The 19608-nt window shown below is 40.1% G+C and overlaps 1 protein-coding gene and 1 pseudogene across 6 annotated transcripts in view; one reads left to right on the top strand and one right to left on the bottom strand.

Moving 5' to 3' along the window:
* Positions 1–19608, top strand: part of TLN2 (talin 2) — a 473758-nt gene that overhangs the window by 226442 nt on the left and 227708 nt on the right. The gene's annotated exons all lie outside the window — the stretch shown is intronic.
* On the bottom strand, positions 6773–7389 carry LOC119531935 (annotated as a pseudogene).

Here is a 19608-nt window from a genome sequence, read left to right as displayed (position 1 = left end):
TGGAAGCAGGTCGGAAATGTGTACTCATTCAGGCTCTGCCAGGCTCTGAGCTAGGCCCTGCAGGCCCAGTGGTCACAAAGCCCTGGGCGGCAAGTACTATTGGAGAGAGGAGTAGAGTGGGGATGGCAACAGGGCCTTCAACAAGGACTAGAACTTGGCCAGGGGCAGAAGAGGAACTTCACCTGACTGCCAGTTGGGATGTTATATGTAAGTTCTTTGGGTGATGACGTGTAAACACAGATACCCAGCCAGCTGAGAACGCATGAAAGGACAGCTTTGTTAGATCAGCAGTGGCGGAGGGGAAGTGGGGAGAATGCGGGTGATGGAGGGGCTTGGGGCTTACATAAAGTAGGCTCCTGTGAGGGTCCATGGAAGTGGGGGGCAGGAAGTGCAAGTGGGTCCCTGGCTCTTCTTGCCTTTATTGTGACCCAGAGAGGAGTGTGCTGGTTTGAATCTATTAGTCCCCTACAAAAGCCATGTTCTTTAACGCAGTCTTTTGGGGGCAGACTTACTAGTCTTTTGATTAGGGTGGAACCTTTTGATTGAATGTTTCTAGGATGTGACCCACACAACTGTAGGTGAGACCTTTTGATTAGATCATTTCCATGGAGGTGTGGACCCTGCTCATTCCGGGTGGGTCTTAGATCACTGGAGTCCTTAAGAGAGCTGAGAGCCCACACAGACCCAGATGCTTGGAGATGCTGGGAGATGCAGACAGAAGGACATGTGGAGATGCTAAGCTAAGAGCTGAAGCCCAGAGTTTGCCCCAGAGAAGCTAAGAGAGGACTCCCAGATGCTTAGAGAGGAACACCCCAGGAGAACCAAGCAGAGAGCTGAGAGAGGCTGAAAGAGACAGAGGCCCAGAGATAATTTGGAGAAAGCCATTTTGAAACGCAACCTGAGAACAAAGGAACAGCAGATGCCACCACGTGCCTTCCCAGCTAACAGAGGTGTTCCAGGTGCCATTGGCCTTTCTTCAGTGAAGGTATCCTCTGGTTGATGCCTTAATTTTGACACTTTTATGGACTTAGAACTGTAAATTTGTAACCTAATAAATCCCCTTTATAAAAGCCAATCCATTTCTGGTATTTTATATAGTGGCAGATTTAGCAAACTGGAACAGGGAGGTGGAGGGCTTTCCTGTGGCTCATGGGGATTGAAAGTTTCTCACTAGATGTCACAAAAAAGCAGAAGCAGCAAGAGCCATTTGGAGAATCTGAGGATAGCTTCTTATCATCCAAGCCATACAGAGATATGGAACTTTCAAGTAAATTATGTGGCATGAAAGGGCAAGGGTCCATTTTCAGAGAAGAAGAGGCAGGAGGCTATTTGGGGAAGCAGAGGGCAGCTCTTATCATCCAAACCATATGGAGGTACAGGCCCTGCTAGTTGTGTTTATGCTAGTTAGGGTGGCTGCTCCAAAGGAAACTTATGACTAAGCCAGGCAGCAGGGTGAGGAGGCATCAAATATAATTTCTTTTTTGCCATTATGCTGCCCTTCTCCCTCATCTGAATCTGGTCCACATACTTTAAGAACTGAACTGGTATCTTACCTCTAGCTTGTAGTGTTTTCTAACTGACTCATCCCAAAGTTGTCTCTTCTTCCTGTGAATTACTTCTGGCCCTCTTGTCATCACTTCTACCTCTTCAGAACTCCTTGGTTACCTCTTAGGAGCGTTCTTCTCTTTCTGAGTGTGGGTCATAGGTATGCTGTGAGAACTCAAGTTTCTTGAATGCAGGACCAGTCTTGCTCCAACTTATTTATTCCCCTGAAGTACTCTTTGCAGTATCTTGTACAGCATGAATGATTGATAGTTATTGATTGGTATTCCCCTTCTGTTGCTTTCACCCTCACCCAGAAGTAAGAGTCTTGATTCTTACTGTGTTCATGAGACATTTGTGTCATAGATATTTGTGCCCACAATTTGAGGTGGTTGTGTTAAATGTGGGAGAATATCTGCAGAAGATAGTGAAAACAACTCAATTGAAGAATGGAATGTTTTATGCAGTTACCTGACATGCAAAAATCTGAGGTTCTTCCCATCTCTCTCTTTTTTTATGCAATTTTATTGAGATATATTCACACACCATATGAACCATCCAAATAATACAATCAGTGGCTCATGTATCATCATATAGTTGTGCATTTTTCACCACAATTTTAGAGCATTTTTATTACTCAAAAAATTAAAAAAATAAAAAAATAAAATTAAAAAAGAACACCCAAAATACCCCATACCCCTTACCCCCATTATTTATTTATTTATTTATTTAATCTTTCTTTTATTGCTTATCTACCCATATACACTGGATCAGGGAGTGTCAGGCACAAGGTTCTCAAAATCAGATGGTCACCCCATAAAAGCTAGCTAGTTATGCAATCATCATCAAGAATCAAGGCTACTGGATTACAATTCTGTAGTTTCAGGCATCTCCTTCTATCTATTCTAATAAAAGGTGTATCTATATAGTGCATAAGAATAGCCTTCAGAATGACCTCTTGACTATTTGAAATCTCTCATCCGCTGGAACTTTATTTTGTTTCATTTCTTTTCATCCTTTTGGTCATGAAGGCTTTCGCAATCCCACAATGCCAGGGCCAGGCTCATACCTGGAAGTCCTTTCCCACATTGCCAGGGAGATTTACACCCCTGGGAGTCATATCGCACATGGGGGAAGGGTAGTGAGTTTATTTGTAGAGTTGGCTTACAGAGAGAGGCCACATCTGAGCAACAAAAGAGGTTCTCTGGGGGTAACTCTTAAGCATACTTATAAATAGGCTTAGCGTCTCCTTTGCAGGAATAAGTTTCATAAGGGCAAGCCCCAAGATTGAGGGCTTGGCTTATTAAATTGGGAATCCCTAATGCTTGAGAGAATATCCTGAGTTCCCTAGGTGGGGAAGTTTAATATTTCTATATTTTACCCCCATCCCTCAAGGGGACTTTGCAAATACTTTTTTATTTTCTGCCCAGAGTACTATGGAACACATTGGGATATAACATTAACCAGTACAGCATAACAGGATCTCATTCTGTATTCTAGGTTCAATGTAATTATGCTGTTTAAATAAACTGGTCATACAGGTTAAATTAGGTAATATGTGGCAGAAAATTTAAATTTTGTACCAAATAAGTATCTCTTTCTTTGGTCTTACACAGAAGTTGAAGTTTTAAAATACAGTCAATATCATCCTTTACCCTGTATTCTGATTTACCTTACCTTTACTCCTAACCAGGTCCATTTCATTCATATCTCTAATTGGAGTCTGATCTTATTCAACTTTTCTTTAGCAGTTGCTATATGGAGCAATGCTGCATTTCAGAGCTACAGAACTCTAACTGTGAGTCTCAGGTGTTGCATAGATATCCAAGTTCCAGGGAACTACCAGGTCATACCCAAAGAGCTCAGCATCTCAGAATTTAGGAATAACAGTTAAAACTTAGCAATAGATGTGACTGCTGTAAGAGCTTACAATCTAGGAACCTTTGCAGTGAGCCTTATTGAACATTCCGTACTTCTTAATCATCAATTGCCTAATTTCTCTTTCCATCTCTGTATACAATGGAGAGGACGATCATACAAGGGAAAAAGCTCTTTAGTTTAATCAGAATTAGAGTCATTGAGAGTAGTCTTGAGTTGTAGTCAAACTTATATATTTTAATTTCTGGGAGAAAAAAGTGTGTACTATAAGACCACATTTTAACAAAATTCAAAATAAACCAAAATAAACAAGTGTATGGTTCCACTACTCCAATAAAATTCTTGCATAGTGTCTTCCATATTTGTCGATAAGAACCATGTGTTCCACATAGCTTTAGTCATACCACTGTAATATCAAAAGCATGTCCCACTTTACGATGTGGTTTTATTGGGTGGTGCAGTACATTGTTTTTGTAGAAGGGCTGTGGACCCTGGAGGCAGATGGATTAGAGTTCCTGCCCCCTCACTCACTAGCTTTGGGACCTTGGGCAGAACATGTACGTAAACATATGCCTATGCCTTTCCTACTCCTACACCGACATTTATGTCTGCATTTAGATGTTCATGTATAATTTCCTCACAGATTTTGACTATACTGTTAGTCAACTCATGTCAAAAGAACTACATTTAGACAAACTGAATGAATTAAAATAGTAATTGAACCATTTTTAGCCCAGGTTAAGTGATCTGTTGAAGGACAAGATGAATATCGACTAATATTGGCAGATGTAATGCAATTCCCATAGACGAGGCATGGGCACTTTCAAAATTGGGAAATTCTTCAGACCTGCCTTTTCTTTAGGAATGCTCTCCTTTGTGACCCTCTTTATTGACTGGTCTCTGCATTACTTCTGTTCTGTTTCCAGCTTTACTTTGTTTTATATTTGTTTCTGGAGGTATTTTTCAAGAACAAGTCCAGGTTGCGGAGGTATAATAAATGTGACACTGTTTTCCATTAATCATTTAGGTTCGTTTAGGAAAGGTTTGCTGTTGAGAAGTCATCGTTTCATGTCACCTCCCATGTTTGTTTCTCCCATGTGCTCCGGATGAAGTAATATTTATATATACAGGCATAAAATGTGATTTCTTATTTTCATTGGGAAATGTAAATCTTATCCATAACTCATGGTGAAATTGGCAAGAGTTTTTATCTGGTTTTATTTTATGAAGTATAGAGAAATGATACTCCATCAGAGTGTTTCAATTTAGTTAATATCCTTTTTGTAATTCTGGTTCAATCTGCTAGCAGTTCTAGAAGCTTGTGCTTACAAAAAGCAGAGCATTGTGTTTACTGCACACATCCACACTATTTTCTTTAGTAAATTCTAATCCACTCCTTTCTTCTATTTGTCATTTCTGCTGTTTGCAGTATATTTTAAAATTTATGTTCAACATCTATCTTTGCTCTGCCTCTTTTCAGTACATCTGGTTTATTGCCCATGCCAGATTTTTTCCCCCACTCATTCTTTGTCAGCTCTATCTCTTGATATGGTTCCTTTCAGTCTGAGCCCCCTGATGGTAGGGTTGTTCGTGTAGGTAGATTGAACTATAAAACCTGGATTGATTATTGGCCTTTCTGGTTGTTAATGCATATTCATTTAGTTAACCCATAAATCAAACTGCTGATATCTGTACATTCAAATTTCATTATTTCTTTTTGTCTTGATATCTTGTGGGTTGCTCATTTATTTAAGAAAAAAAAAAAGAGCAAATCTAGCTTCAGAAAAATCTAAGATAAAGAACAGAAGAGGTTTTATATGGAAAAATCTTTATTGGAGCCTAATTTATAATTTGAAAATTTGTAAGTAGCTGACATACACAAAACAAAGGTACAGATGAGTGAATTATGGAGCCTTGCATTGCAATATTATATATCCATTTAAAACAATGTTTTTAAAGAGCTTGCAATATTATGGGAAATGGTTATGATATAATTAGAGTGGAGAAAATATCACGATATAGAATAATATAGAAGTGTCACCTCAACTACCTAAAATTTGCATAAGGACCTGAAGGAGATGTATTATAACATTAGCTTATCTTGGGGTGAGGTGAGGGGGTACAGAAGTCTGGACTCAGACAGACCTGAGTTGAAACCTCCCCTTCCTCCTGTGTTTTCCTGTAATTCTGAGACACAACATCTCTGAAGCCTGATTTATCCAGGGTAAATAGGATTAATAAGAGCGACATTATTAATAATAAAAGTTTCACCCATTTTACTCCTCTCCTTAAACAGCACTGTGTTTATTTCTCCGTGTTTCCTTTGGTTTTAAATGGGCACATATTAAGAGGAAAAGCCCCAGCTCAGTGGTCTGCTGATAAAGTCTATCTTCTTAGTATGGAATTATTTGATGATTCAGTTACTTGACCTATAAAATGTGCTTAGAATCACTGTCAGGCACATGTCAGTTATAAAGGTTAGCTGCTATTATTATTTAGTTAAAATTTTAAAACGTATGCATTTATTATTGCTACTACTTACATTCAGGAGAATGGGGGAAGTTACATCAAGGATTTATGTCCCTGTGGAGAGCTGAACTTGATTTCTCAGTCTGAGATCAGGATACTACAAGCTATAGTTCAACTGAAACATGCAGATTTTTAAATATAAAATGGGATAACCTGGAATGAATGGGCATAGGAAGTAGGGATACTTTGGAAAATCTAATCTGGTGTGAGAATGCTGGACGGGGTCCTCTGATGGTGCGCCGCTGCCCTCTCAGTCTCCAGAAATGTAAAATTTAGTCAAGTTTCTTGGTTTGTTTCAGTTCTCCAAATATATGCCAGATTTTTAGGTTGTTCTGTAACAGAAAATACCCTTCTGATTTGTGCTGACTGCATTAACATAAGATAAGGAACCAGAGTACTTTTTTATTTTAATTAAAAAATTGTATTTACTCAGAATGTCAACAAAACAGCTGCAATTTTTTTTTGGGGGGGTGGGCAATTACAAAATGGAACTCACTTAATGGAACAATTATTTTGGATAAGCTGCATCAGAGACAACTGAAGATAAAACACTACCATCCCCATATATAATTTGTGCTGTGCACCCACAAGAACCTGCTTTACATTTCCATTCCAGTTTACAACCCCCATGTTATACCAGGAAGGTTAGTGGCTTTGAAAAGGCCACCAGGACAGGGCTCTCTAAAGACACATTTGGCAGTGTGTAATCTATACAAAGAAAGATACTGTACAGTTTAAAAACGCATCTTACAAAGAAGGAGTGAGTTGTGTATAGGGGAGTTAAGTGCTTTATAGACAAGGAAAAAAACTGCGCTAGAACAACTTATTTATCATCATCTTCTTTATCTTCTTTCTCATCCTCATCTTCCTCATCTTCTTTGTCTCCCTTCTCCTTCTTTTTCTTGCTTTTTTCAGCCTTGACAACTCCCTTTTTTGCTGTATCCGACTTTCCTTTAGATATGCAGCAATATTCTTTTCATGCTTCTCTTTAGCTTAGCCGTCATCTTTTCATTCGGCTGCTTGTCACCTGCCATGGTCTTATTCCACATCTCTCCCAGTGTCTTTGCAAAATCGCCAGTGGATAGGCCAGGATTTCGCCTTTGATTTTGGGGCGATGCTCAGAACAAAATAAGAAAAAAGCCAAAGGAAGCCTCTTGGGTGCATTGGGATGCTTCATCTTCTTTTGTGTCTTCCCTTTAGGAAGGATATAGGTTTTCATTTCTCTTTCATAACGGGCCTTGTCCGCCTTGGCCAGTTCTTCAAATTTTCCTTTCTCTTTCGCAGGCATGGTCTTACACCTCTCTGAGCCCTTCTTAGGAAACTCTGAAAAGTTGACTGAAGGTTCGGGTACTTTCTCTTGCGCTACTCCTGGCAAGTTTGCATGAAGAATGTGCATGACAACTTCTTGCCTCTTGGCTTCTTGGGGTCTCCTATGCCCATGTCTAGCTATTTTTCACCCGCAAGGCACAGAGTCACCCTGTGTCCACACGACTCACACTTGCCCCGGCTCTGTCTCTGTCAAGCTCAGTGCACTGCAGTGGCTGTGAGAGCAGGAGCCAGACAGGGCCTCCTCACTCTCTCTGCTCTGTAACTCAGAATACGTTTTTAATTTTCTTTTTTTTTTTTTTTTCTTCAAAATTCCTCCTTATCAAAACCCTGGACTCTGCCTGTTTTGAGTGATTTATATTGTTATTGGTTTGCTGCTTTTTGATTTACTGCTTGGAGGTTGGTGGTAAAGATCCTTTCAATCATAGAGAACACAGCTAGGAAGTGGGAGATTTCTCCAGTTTCTTAAGTGAAAGCAAATGTGATAATTTAGATTTGCATTGTCACTTCACAGTCCAAATTCACTCTACTTTAGCAGATACCCTTCATTCGGGGCTGCACTATTTTAGCATCAAATTAGGCATGACGGAGGGGACTTGAAAAGGAACTTGTATGCAGTTTTTTTCACACATTCTTCCAGGCTTGATTTGGGAAATACTATTTTTTTTTTCCAGATCATTATAGAACAAAGCTCTGTATTTTTTCCAAGGAAAAGACAGTATTTCTGTAACCATCACAATAGTGTGTGTCTTTTTTTTTTTTTTTTTTTTTTTTTTTAATTTTAATAATATTTTTTATTCAACCCGGTAGATCTAAAATTTATCATTTCAACATGTAGTTGATATAAAGACTATTGAGACAGTTTACATTTTTTTCATACCTAGTCTTCAAAATCCAATGTGTATTTTACATTTTTTAGCACATGCTGATTTGGACTAGTCACATTTCAAGAACTCAATAGCCACATGTGGCTAGCAGCTACTATATTAGACACCATGGATGTTCTCTTTAAAATCTGACCTGAAAACACATACTGAGCAATCCTTGGATTTTCAGTCTTTTAATAAATGAGCAGTGTGAAGGGGTTTGTATCTTTCCATGAGAGTAGAAAAAAGACTCTTTGCACAGGGGACTTCCGGGCTGCTGGAAGCAGCGCCAACACTGTCATCCCCTCTGCAAGGTCACTTAGCCTCCTCACCTCCTTGGAGCTCAGTCTCTCTCTATATAAAATGCAAGGGTGGACCAGAAGCATTTTATTTTTATTTTTTTTTTTTTTTTTATTTTTTAATCATCATTTTATTGAGATATATTCACATACCACGCAGTCATACAAAACAAATTGTACTTTTGATTGTTTACAGTACCATTACATAGTTGTACATTCATCACCTAAATCAATCCCTGACACCTTCATTAGCACACACACAAAAATAACAAGAATAATAATTAGAGTGAAAAAGAGCAATTGAAGTAAAAAAGAACACTAGGTACCTTTGTCTGTTTGTTTGCTTCCCCTACTTTTCTACACATCGATCCATAAACTAGACAAAGTGGAGTTTGGTCCTTATGGCATTCCCAATCCCACTGTCACCCCTCATAAGCTACATTTTTATACAACTGTCTTCGAGATTCATGGGTTCTGGGTTGTAGTTTAATAGTTTCAGGTATCCACCACCAGCTACCCCAATTCTTTAGAACCTAAAAAAGGTTGTCTAAAGTGTGCGTAAGAGTGCCCACCAGAGTGATCTCTCGGCTCGTTTTGGAATCTCTCTGCCACTGAAGCTTATTTCATTTCCTTTCACATCCCCCTTTTGGTCAAGAAGATGTTCTCCATCCCACGATGCCGGGTCTACATTCCTCCCCGGGAGTCATATTCCACGTTGCCAGGGAGATTCACTTCCCTGGGTGTCTGATCCCACGTAGGGGGGAGGGCAGTGATTTCACCTTTCAAGTTGGCTTAGCCAGAGAGAGAGGGCCACATCTGAGCAACAAAGAGGCATTCAGGAGGAGACTCTTAGGCACAAATACAGGGAGGCCTAGCCTCTCCTTTGCAGCAACCGTCTTCCCAAGGGTAAAACTTATGGTAGAGGGCTCAACCCATCAAACCACCAGTCCCCTATGTCTGTGGTCATGTTAGCAACCATGGAGGTGGGGTAGGCGAATACCCCTGCATTCTCCACAGGCTCCTCAAGGGGGCACTACATCTTTTTTTTTTCCTTGTTTGTCTTTTTTCTTTTCTTTTTTTTTTTTTTTTTTAACTTTCCCTTCTTTTTTCAAATCAACTGTATGAAAAAAAAAGTTAAAAAGAAAACAAACATACAATAAAAGAACATTTCAAAGAGACCATAACAAGGGAGTAAGAAAAAGACAACTAACCTAAGATAACTGCTTAACTTCCAACATGTTCCTACTTTACCCCAAGAAAGTTACATACTATAGCAACATTTCAGTGAACTTGTTCCTACTACATCCATCAGAAATTAACAGACCATAGTCATTTCTGGGCATCCCCAGAACGTTAAATAGCTTATCTGTTCTTCTTGGATTATTGTTCCCCCTTCCTTAATTGCTCTCTACTGCTAGTTCCCCTACATTCTACATTATAAACCATTTGTTTTACATTTTTCAAAGTTCACATTAGTGTTAGCATATAATATTTCTCTTTTTGTGCCTGGCTTATTTCGCTCAGCATTATGTCTTCAAGGTTCATCCATGTTGTCATATGTTTCACCAGATCGTTCCTTCTTACTGCCGCGTAGTATTCCATCGTGTGTATATACCACATTTTATTTATCCACTCATCTGTTGAAGGACATTTGGGTTGTTTCCATCTCTTGGCAATTGTGAATAATGCTGCTATGAACATTGGCGTGCAGATATCTGTTCGTGTCACTGCTTTCCGATCTTCCGGGTATATACCGAGAAGTGCAATCGCTGGATCGAATGGTAGCTCTATATCTAGTTTTCTAAGGAACTGCCAGACTGACTTCCAGAGTGGCTGAACCATTATACAGTCCCACCAACAATGAATAAGAGTTCCAATTTCTCCACATCCCCTCCAGCATTTGTAGTTTCCTGTTTGTTTAATGGCAGCCATTCTAACCGGTGTTAGATGGTATCTCATTGTGGTCTTAATTTGCATCTCTCTAATAGCTAGTGAAGCTGAACATTTTTTCATGTGTTTCTTGGCCATTTGTATTTCCTCTTCAGAGAACTGTCTTTTCATATCTTTTGCCCATTTTATAATTGGGCTGTCTGTACTATTGTCATTGAGTTGTAGGATTTCTTTGTATATGCAAGATATCAGTCTTTTGTCAGATACATGGTTTCCAAAAATTTTTTCCCATTGAGTTGGCTGCCTCTTTACCTTTTTGAGAAATTCCTTTGAGGTGCAGAAACTTCTAAGCTTGAGGAGTTCCCATTTATCTATTTTCTCTTTTGTTGCTTGTGCTTTGGGTGTAAAGTCTAGGAAGTGGCCTCCTAATACAAGGTCTTGAAGATGTTTTCCTACATTATCTTCTAGGAGTTTTATGGTACTTTCTTTTATATTGAGATCTTTGGTCCATTTTGAGTTAATTTTTGTGTAGGGGGTGAGGTAGGGGTCTTCTTTCATTCTTTTGGATATGGATATCCAACTCTCCCAGCCCCATTTGTTGAAAAGACCATTATGGCTCAGTTCGGTGACTTTGGGGGCCTTATCAAAGATCAGTCGGCCATAGATCTGAGGGTCTATCTCTGAATTCTCAATTCGATTCCATTGATCTATATGTCTATCTTTGTGCCAGTACCATGCTGTTTTGGCAACTGTGGCTTTATAATAAGCTTCAAAGTCAGGGAGTGTAAGTCCTCCCACTTCGTTTTTCTTTTTTAGAGTGTCTTTAGCAATTCGAGGCATCTTCCCTTTCCAAATAAATTTGATAACTAGCTTTTCCAAGTCTGCAAAGTAGGTTGTTGGAATTTTGATTGGGATTGCATTGAATCTGTAGATGAGTTTGGGTAGAATTGACATCTTAATGACATTTAGCCTTCCTATCCATGAACATGGAATATTTTTCCATCTTTTAAGGTCCCCTTCTATTTCTTTTAGTAGAGTTATGTAGTTTTCTTTGTATAGGTCTTTTACATCTTTGGTTAAGTTGATTCCTAGGTAATGACATTTAGCCTTCCTATCCATGAACATGGAATATTTTTCCATCTTTTAAGGTCCCCTTCTATTTCTTTTAGTAGAGTTATGTAGTTTTCTTTGTATAGGTCTTTTACATCTTTGGTTAAGTTGATTCCTAGGTACTTGATTTTTTTAGTTGCTATTGAAAATGGTATCTTTTTCTTGAGTGTCTCTTCAGTTTGTTCATTTCTAGCATATAGAAACATTACTGACTTATGTGCATTAACCTTGTATCCCGCTACTTTGCTAAATTTGTTTATTAGCTCTAGTAGGTGTATCGTTGATTTCTCAGGGTTTTCTAGATATAAGATCATATCATCTGCAAACAATGACAGTTTTACTTCTTCTTTTCCAATTTGGATGCCTTTTATTTCTTTGTCTTGCCGGATTGCCCTGGCTAGCACTTCCAGCACAATGTTGAATAACAGTGGTGACAGCGGGCATCCTTGTCTTGTTCCTGATCTTAGAGGGAAGGCTTTCAGTCTCTCACCATTGAGTACTATGCTGGCTGTGGGTTTTTCATATATGCTCTTTATCATGTTGAGGAAGTTTCCTTCAATTCCTACCTTTTGAAGTGTTTTTATCAAAAAGGGATGTTGGATTTTGTCAAATGCTTTTTCAGCATCTATTGAGATGATCAATTGATTTTTCCCTTTCGAGTTTTTAATGTGTTGTAATACATTGATTGTTTTTCTTATGTTGAACCATCCTTGCATGCCTGGAATGAACCCCACTTGGTCATGGTGTATGATTTTTTTAATGTGTCTTTGGATTCGATTTGCAAGTATTTTGTTGAGGATTTTTGCATCTATATTCATTAGGGAGATTGGCCGGTAGTTTTCCTTTTTTGTAGCATCTTTGCCTGGTTTTGGTGTTAGATTGATGTTAGCTTCATAAAATGAGTTAGGTAGTGTTCCATTTTTTTCAATGTTTTGAAAGAGTTTGAGTAAGATTGGTGTCAGTTCTTTCTGGAAAGTTTGGTAGAATTCCCCTGTGAAGCCATCTGGCCCTGGGCATTTATTTGTGGGAAGATTTTTGATGACTGATTGGATCTCTTTGCTTGTGATGGGTTGGTTGAGGTCTTCTATTTCTTCTCTGGTCAGTCTAGGTTGTTCATATGTTTCCAGGAAATTGTCCATTTCTTCTACATTATCCAGTTTGTTGCCATACAGTTGTTCATAATATCCTCTTATAATTTTTTTAATTTCTTCAGGATCTGCAGTTATGTCACCTTTTTCATTCATTATTTTGTTTATATGGGTCTTCTCTCTTTTTGATTTTGTCAGTCTAGCTAGGGGCTTGTCAATCTTGTTGATCTTCTCAAAGAACCAACTTTTGGTGATATTTATCCTCTCTATTGTTTTTTTGTTCTCTATGTCGTTTATTTCTGCTTTAATCCTTGTTATTTCTTTTCTTGTACTTGGTTTAGGATTGGTTTGCTGTTCATTTTCTAGCTTCTTCAGTTGATCCATTAGTTCTTTGATTTTGGCTCTTTCTTCCTTTTTAATATATGCGTTTAGTGCTATAAATTTCCCCCTTAGCACTGCTTTTGCTGCATCCCATAGGTTTTGGTATGTTGTGTTCTCATTTTCATTCGTCTCTATATATTTAGCAATTTCTCTTGCTATTTCTTCTTTAACCCACTGATTGTTTAGGAGTGTGTTGTTTAACCTCCAGGTATTTGTGAATTTTCTAAGTCTCTGATGGTTATTGACTTCTAATTGTATTCCATTGTGGTCAGAGAATGTGCTTTGAATAATTTCAATCTTTTTAAATTTATTGAGGCTTGTTTTATGTCCCAGCATATGATCTATTCTGGAGAAAGTTCCGTGAGCACTAGAAAAGTATGTGTATCCTGGTGATTTGGGATGTAATGTCCTGTAGATGTCTGTTAAATCTAATTCATTTATCAGATTGTTTAGGTTTTCAATTTCCTTATTGGTCTTCTGTCTGGTTGATCTATCTATAGGAGAGAGTGATGTGTTGAAGTCTCCCACAATTATTGTGGAAACATCAATTGCTTCCTTTAGTTTTGCCAATGTTTCTCTCATGTATTTTGTGGCACCTTGATTGGGTGCATAGACATTTACGATTGTTATTTCTTCTTGCTGAATTGCCCCTTTTATTAGTATGTAGTGGCCTTCTTTGTCTCTCAAAACATCCCTGCATTTGAAGTCTATTTTATCTGAGATTAATATTGCTACACCTGCTTTCTTTTGGCTGTAGCTTGCATGAAATATTTTTTTCCATCCTTTCACTTTCAGTTTCTTTGTGTCCCTGTGTCTAAGATGAGTCTCTTGTATGCAACATATTGATGGTTCATTTTTTTTGATCCATTCTGCGAATCTATATCTTTTAATTGGGGAGTTTAATCCATTTACATTCAACGTTAAAACCGTGAAGGCATTTCTTGAATCGGCCATCTTATCCTTTGGATTATGTTTGCCATATTTTTCCCTCTCTCTATTAATATCCTTTATTGTACCCATACCGAATCTCTTTAGTACTGAACCTTTCTCCAAGTCTCTCTGTCCTGTCTTTGTTTCTCTGTCTGTAGGGCTCCCTTTAGTATCTCCAGTAGGGCAGGTCTCTTGTTAGCAAATTCTCTCAGCATTTCTTTGTCTGTGAAAAATTTAAGCTCTCCCTCAAATTTGAAGGAGAGCTTTGCTGGATAAAGTATTCTTGGCTGGAAATTCCTCTCACTCAGAATTTTAAATATATCGTGCCACTGCCTTCTCGCCTCCATGGTGGCTGCTGAGTAGTCACTACTTAGTCTTATGCTGTTTCCTTTGTATGTGGTGAATTGCTTTTCTCTTGCTGCTTTCAGAACTTGCTCCTTCTCTTCTATGTTTGCCAGTGTGATCAGTATATGTCTCGGAGTGGGTTTTTTTGGATTTATTCTATTTGGAGTTCGCTGAGCATTTATGATTTGTGTATTTATGTTGTTTAGAAGATTTGGGAAGTTTTCCCCAACAATTTCTTTGAATACTCTTCCTAGACCTTTACCCTTTTCTTCCCCTTCTGGGACACCAATGAGTCTTATATTCGGACGTTTCATATTATCTATCATATCCCTGAGGTCCATTTCGAGTTTTTCAATTTTTTTCCCCATTCTTTCTTTTATGCTTTCATTTTCCATTCTGTCATCTTCCAGGTCACTGATTCGTTGTTCAACTTCCTCTAGTCTTGTACTATGAGTGTCCAGAATCTTTTTAATTTGGTCAACAGTTTCTTTAATTTCCATAAGATCATCCATTTTTTTATTTAGTCTTGCAATGTCTTCTTTATGCTCTTCTAGGGTCTTCTTGATTTCCTTCATATCCCGTACTAGGGTCTCATTGTTCATCTTTAGTTCTTTGAGTAGCTGCTCTAGGTGTGTCTCTTCTGGTCTTTTGATTTGGGTGCTTGGGCTTGGGTTATCCATATCGTCTGGTTTTTTCATATGCTTTATAATTTTCTGTTGTTTTTGGCCTCGTGGCATTTGCTGTCCTTGATAGGGTTCTTTTAGGGTTTGTAGACCAGTTGAAGTCCTTATCTCTAATTTATCAGATCTACAGCTTCGTGGAGTACACTTTCTCTAACTAACCAGCAGGTGGCGTCCACGAGCCACCTGTTCTCCACAAGCCAGATCTCCCCTGCTTAGCCTTTTTGGTGAGTGGGGGGAGTGAGTCTTGTGGGGCCCAATTGGTGTCCCAAGCTTGCGTGTGTAGTTGGTGTTGCCTGCCCTGTATGTGGGGCGTGTTTCTGGGCAGTCGGGGAGGGGGGGTGGCCCTAACAATCAAATCTCCCTGATGATCCTAGAGTTTTAAAGCTGCTGCAATAGTCTAATCCTTCAGTTCAGTCCTGCCACAGTTTGTCTCTGCCACTGACCCACAAGTCTTTGGTATTGGCGTATGGCTCCTGAGACTTGCAAGTGGGCCCCTCTTCCAGGCTGTGCACCCCGGGTCCTCTGTTGAGGGATGACTGTGGTATGTCACAGGTGAGTGCCGTCCCCCCAGGGCAGTTCTGGGCTGCTGGGCTGTGTTGGGAGGCTCCCAGTCTGCTCAAATGATGGCTGAATGGGGCTCTGTTAATTCACACTGCTCCCCCTTCCCAGCTCTGGGACATTCAGCTGAGGTTGCAGGGAAGGCTAATGTCCACGCCCAGTTTTGTGGTGTGTGCCTGTTATTTGAAGCACTTCCGTCACACTGGGTTGTCTGGGGCAGCTCTGGGCTATGGGGCTGGCGATGGGCAGGAGTGTTTCCTGTCCACCAGGATGGTGGCTGTGAGCGGACACCCCCCTTTTCTTGGGAAGTTGTGTTGTTTAGTGAATTTTCTCAGCCACTGGATTATTGCCTTTTGTCTCAGAGCTCTCTTAGTTCTGCTCTTGACTTGACGTGCCCAAATTTCAATTCTTTGAAGCTTTCTGTATTGAGCTTCTTAGAGTAATTGTTTTAGAAAAAGCAAAAAGGATTTAAAACAAACAAACAAACAAACAAACAAAAAAAAACGGCCCTCCTCAGAGATCTAATGGGTTATTGAAATGCTAATAGACAAAGCAACCAGGGCCATTAAGGAAAGGTGCACAGGGCAGAGAGATCAGCCTTGCTTCGGGATTTGCATATGCGCCTCAAGGCCTGATCTCCGCCCTTCCCCTTTCTGTGTTCACCAGAACTCCAAAAATCCTCTGCTTTTATTTTGGAGTTTTTCGTGTTGTTTTTTTTCTATGCCTGTCTCCTCTCTGCTGGGCTGGCTGCTCTCAGAGTCTCTGGTGTCTGGCCTCAGTCTATCTATGTTTGGAGTTTGAATCAGTAGAATGAGTTTCCGATAAGAGCAGCCACTGCAATTCTCCCTTCTCCTTCCTGGAGCTGACAGCCCCTCCTCCCCCGGGACTGAGCCTGGCAGGGAGGGGCGCGGGTCCCCTGGCCGCAAAAACTTACAGATTTCGCTGATCTCAGCAGTTCCACGTTTTCATGAGTGTTGTATGAAGTATGCCCAAAGACAGATTGCTCTGTGGTGTCCAGTCCACGCAGTTCCTGGCTTTTTACCTACTTTCCTGGAGGAGTAACTAAAACATACAGCTCACCAGTCTGCCATCTTGCCCCTAGTGTGTGTCTTAATGACAAAATTTATGATTATCATCCTCAGCAGTAGCCTAGAGAATCTGCTTTCCTGGGATCTTATAGGTATGACACCAAGAGTCAGATTAAGAAACCAGATAATGGGATGAGTTTATTCCCAGTTATCCAAATGAATGATAACTAATTCAAATTGTTCCTGATCTTGACCTTCACTTTTATTTATTTTTCTTGCATCTGACCTTTTATGTTTTTTATTATATCTATTTTTGCAAACAGGCTCTACTCATTTAAATGAGTAAGGGTAAAAAAGAAGTCAAAATCAGAGTTCAGTTTGGAGCATTCTTCCTTTTTTAACTTGAAAGAAGGAAAATAAAAGGACTGACAGGTAGACTCAAAGAGCACTAAGATATATGGATGATTTATGCAGCTCTCAGCAACTGCACGTGAGCAATGAGATTGGTGGAAAAGCAGACTTCATAGTGGTCTGACAGAAAATGACAATATATTCCACACATGTGGCAGGAATTCACTTATCCTTCTGAATCCTCTGTCTTGACCTGTAAAATGGGGCAGCTGGAAAAAGGAATCTAATTTACTTTCTAACCTGATGAGCACATCAAATGAAAAGACATATATGAAAGTGCCAGGGTTCTATTCAGTGCTAAATGAGTATTAGGTGATAGTATCTCATGTTTGTTTCTGTAGTGACTTGAGCCCAGGAGGGCTGGTGCTGGAGGGAGGGTCACAGGTAAGTACATTAAGGAGAGAGAGCCCTGCTGGCTAGGATGGTTTGAAGGGGTACTTTAGAAGCAAGTTTGGTCCTGTGCCTTGAAGGGTGAGTAATAGTAAGGAATTGGTGAGGAGGCAAGTGCATTTCAGACACAGGCAGCCCACACAGGCTAAAATAATTGAGGCAGTTTTGAACGGACAGTAAATACATCAGTTTAGTTGACGTGCAGAGTTCTTACAGTATAAATGGGAAAAGTGTTGTGGGTGGATGAGGCTGTGTGATGGAGGGGGGCCCTGACCCTTGGACTAAAGAGTTTGATGTAATTGCCCATACATTTCAAAATGCTGTGTACATTAAAAATCAGCTCTAAGCAGAATTATAAAGCAGTGGAGAGCACGGGTGTCTGTTCCCCCTTCTTTCAGCTGATTTTCTTTTCCCACTTCCCTGCTCCTTGCCCCCTCTTGCCAGTTCCAGAGTTCTGGATTGGCCTAGAGTACACTACCCTTCTCTCCTCAGAATTTCCTGTTAATCACATATTGTGTTTAATAAAGGACAGTTCTCAGCCAATTTGTCTGAAAGGTTCTGAAACTTACTATTCTTAGACAGTAATAGGTGATATATGCAATATCCACCTTTTTAGTAATGTTTAACTGGGAACAAATCTTTATGGCACTATAATATACTTGGTGATGATGTCTCAGGTGCCAGCACCAGGCTGATGTAGGAGTTCTTTGGGGATGGGAGGGTAAGTCGGAGGGATCCTTGGAGAGGTCTAATCACACCACGTGCAAAGCCTTTTCTGTTCATTGTAGAAGTGTGGGAAGGCCTGGTTGTGTTTTCTAGCAGTGTTACCTTGTGAAGGTCTCATAATCTAAAATCAATATCAAAGGTCTTTTCCCGTCATTCTGTATTCTCTATAACAGGCACCCTCTCTGGGGTGGTAGGAATGCTGACTTGCCTTCTCTGCCATGCATTAAGTAAATATGTATTGAGCCCTTCTCTGTGGCAGGTACTTTACGGTGTGTCATACACATGGTCCCTAACCTCGTAGAGCTTCCAACCCTAGAATTATTTTGCTTTAGTTCTCTTTTGGGTTTTTTGTTTGCCAAGATGGAGAATTTCGTCTTCTGGGCTGTCAGGATAAGCCTCTGTAGGGTAGGTCTCAGAGGCAGGTTGTTGATGGGTGGAAATAATTTGGTGTGATGGGCATTTGCCCTCTGTTTGTCTTCTAATGATTAACTTAGAAAAAAGTGTCTATTTAAAACTATCCATGGATTAAACATTAACTTCACATGCCTTTATTAAGCGTCTACGGTGTACTGGGCACCATGACTGGACCTCATGATTCCAGGTGACTGTAATCCTGCAGGGTCCAGTGGTGGGGGAAGGACCCCTAACAGCGAATCTGTCACTGATTCCAGTTTGTAAATCTCATTGCTGGTGTACTGGCAACAGGTGAGAATACCCAGTATTGGGGTTAAGGAATTTGTATTGCCCTTCCTGGCCTGCTGCTAAGTTCACACCAGTGTGGGTGGTTAATTATTTCTCCTGTGCTCTAACACTTGACCTTTTAATAAGATGGCTATTTCTAGTTGAAGTATTCAAAGTCAAACAATACTCTGGCCTCTTCTGCTGCTGTGAAAGACAAGAGTGATTCTAGCATGCATGTTCTCTGGTCTCTCTACTCTAGCTGCAAAGGGGAGCATGATCATCCCAGTCCTTTTCTAAGTGGGATGCTAACCATATTTAAAAATCACATCATTAACTACATTTAAAAATCACATCTTCTATGTTCTCTTGGTGTTTTCCATGAGCTTAGTATTAGATGTAGCTCTCACAAGGTGTGGATGTGGGAGACTGGGTTACTCTGGCTCTGCCTTCTGGGCTCTCACCAGATGGAAAGATTATTTTAAAAAGACTAGTCACTTCCCGAAAAGGTGGCTCCCTAATGAAGCGAGACTGGAGATGAGCCCAAAAGGGGATGCCCTGCTTACTCCACTCCTGGCCTCTGTTTGAATTAAAGACAGCTGGCTCCTGGTGAAGGTTTGTCATCTCTTACCTTCCTAGATGCTGACAGGAAAGACACCTGCACATACCCAATCTGCTCACCATATGGAGCCCCAGTATACCTGAGCACAGACAGCCCAGGAGAGCAGGACAGAGCGAAAAGCTGGCTTTTGCCTTTGAGGCATCTCTAGGAGGGTGTGCCCCAGGGCGTGATAGGTTCTTACCTGTCAGGTCAGCTACTTCTCTTCCTCCATTGCAGAAGAGCAGGTAAGGGATGGGGAGAAGGCATGCTCTCTCTCTCTCCTTGGCATTTCTTTGAGAGCACGGAACTGTACACAGGAGGTTGATATGAAAACATAAATGAATGATAG

Source organism: Choloepus didactylus, chromosome 4 (assembly GCF_015220235.1).
Source record: "Choloepus didactylus isolate mChoDid1 chromosome 4, mChoDid1.pri, whole genome shotgun sequence".
In the NCBI taxonomy this organism is placed as follows: domain Eukaryota; kingdom Metazoa; phylum Chordata; class Mammalia; order Pilosa; family Megalonychidae; genus Choloepus; species Choloepus didactylus.
Note: the sequence above shows the minus strand (reverse complement) of the source record. Positions and strands in the feature narration are given on the sequence as shown.